Consider the following 2,412-nt stretch of genomic DNA (forward strand, 5'->3'; position numbering starts at 1 on the left):
GTTCTAAAAATCAAATATTTGAAAAATCACATGTTATACTAATTTCTAATATTTTTGTAGTACGTATCAACGACACTGTCACCTTTGTCGAGGATGGCTTTGATGAAGACATTGAGTTCGGTGATGAGATCAGTGATGACGATGAAGACGATGTTGACAATGTAAGTAAAAGACATTACCATAAATCTTAGAACTCTTGAAGATAGATCTGATAGCTACTTTCCTTGCTTTGTTATACCTCTTATAATCATGAGTCTATATAAAACTATTAATAATATGCTCTACCTCTTACAGATCTGATGACCTCCAGTATAAATATATTTAAAAGGTATGATACAGGAGTGCATGAAGAGACCCATTCATTTTACAAGATGCTACAATTCGTTGCGCAACTGATATATAAAAATTCCTTTTTTTTAAATAAGTAGTCAATTTCTCTGTATTAAATAAATTTTCACTTATCCGTGTAATATTGTGTTCCGGTCTTACGATTGTTGGACGCAAAATTTTCAGGAATATAAATCTCATTAGTCTTATGGTATTCACTATATAGCCTGCCTTTTAATTCTTTGTGACCTTGGATTAAAAATAATGGTCCCACTTAGAATGGACCAAAGTATATATCGATTTTCTTAAAAATTTACACTTAAATTCTGTATTTGAATAATCTTTCAGTTTTACTGTTCGGCAGGAACGATCTAAAAATGCGGATAGTTACTGTATTTATGTATGTTACCAGTACGTTGTTCTTGTAGCTCTTTTCTTTTGTACATTTTTTCTATAACAAATTAAGTGACACATGTATTTCATCATCGCTGTTTTTAATCAGGGGGTTTAGTGAGTCACCATACATCACACACAATAGTTATTTCTATATGTGTTAAAGCGTTTCTCATTGAAGAATTTGTTATATAATACATGTGCAACTTGTCAAAGGAGATTATGTAAGTGTATTTTAAAAAACGGTTCAGTGTAATATTGAAATCAGAATATTAATAGTAAATAATAAAGCAATATACAAACATTAATAATGGTGCATGAAAAAATTTCTGTTAGAAACGAAATAACGATCCCCATAATCGGTGCAACAATTAGCTCGAAAATGTTTTCGAAAAAAAGTATTAGTTACGTATTATATTACACATTACTTTTAAATATTATTATTTTATTCTTCTGTACTTTGTATTAAAAAAAAATATAGTCAAGTTGTATGGATCATGTTACTGTTGTGTAAAACATTGATTCCATAAACTTGTACTAAAGGAAATTCATGTCAACTGTTAACAACGAATAAAAATATCTAAAACGCTAAACCTGTAGTTCATTTTATTACATTCTACCCTGATGCTTCAAACGTATTTGACAGGAATTTAAAATAATTTATTACGTATTATTAGAACTTAATAATCGGGATTGGATACAGAGTACCTGTACTTTTTTACAATTACATCAAGAATTCTGATGCAACAGTTTATTTATTACATTGTCGTTGATAACTATCACACAATAGTATATGATAAAATCATAGCTTCTTCCCATCTCTGTTACTTTTTTGATATCGTACGCCATGCCATGGCTTTAAATATTTTTAAATATAACATTGCGATAGTTTAAGGGAGAAGTTAAGCGGAGAAAAATTAGAGTTAGTCACGTCGTGTTATCCGTAAAACCAAAAACCATGAAATAACGTACAAAATTACAGTTCGGAGCTAGAAGCGCACTGATGCGATACTGAATGTTAAATACATTTTGATTCGAACGCATGTGCGCGGAACGCCATACACAGTTTTTTCACTTTTGCATGCTCCATTTCATGTCTGTTAATAATTTTCTTCGTGCGTTAACTTGTAACACAAGGTACAGGTAGTAAAACACCGAAGCGAGTAATATACTTATAGTCATGATTACAAAGTTTTGTCACAGTGCCAACGTTTACCTCGCTGATTTAATTTTAAGCCGAATTCTATTTATTAGTCATTTAAATGGTTCTACGCATTTCGTTAGATAAAGTTATTTAGTTACAATGTTTTACAGAGGTGTATTTGTAAAAATTAGAATCAAGCGAATCGTTTAAAACGTTCGAAGCGTTTCCCTGCTCGTATTAAAATTTTTGTATATCGGGGAATAAAATAAGTTTACCCTTATCATATTCTCGAATTAAGAATACAGTGGGTGATAAGCTTAGGCAATTACAAAATGTGTATATGTTCTTTGCTGCGTAATGTTACTGGCTTCACAAAAACTGTTATGGGAAGAAAATTTCGTATGATAAATAAATGGAGCAGCTCCTTCTCAATTAAGAATTTCGTTTTTATTTTCTACCATATTATATATTAATTTCATTTAATTGAATTTTGCTTTTTTCGATAAAATAAATTGGATAAAAATATAATTTAGACTCATGCCTACTCA

The 2,412-nt window shown here is 30.3% G+C and overlaps 1 long non-coding RNA gene across 1 annotated transcript; it reads left to right on the plus strand.

Annotated features, from left to right (window-relative positions):
• Window positions 1–40: 40 nt before the first annotated feature.
• On the plus strand, window positions 41–1,313 carry LOC113463882 (uncharacterized). The gene is made up of 2 exons (XR_003388735.1): window positions 41–161; window positions 295–1,313. It is a non-coding gene; the product is annotated as an uncharacterized LOC113463882 (long non-coding RNA).
• Window positions 1,314–2,412: the final 1,099 nt, after the last annotated feature.

Source organism: Ceratina calcarata, unplaced genomic scaffold, assembly GCF_001652005.2.
Source record: "Ceratina calcarata isolate Rehan_Ccalc_2016 unplaced genomic scaffold, ASM165200v1 scaffold180.2, whole genome shotgun sequence".
Lineage (NCBI taxonomy): Eukaryota > Metazoa > Arthropoda > Insecta > Hymenoptera > Apidae > Ceratina > Ceratina calcarata.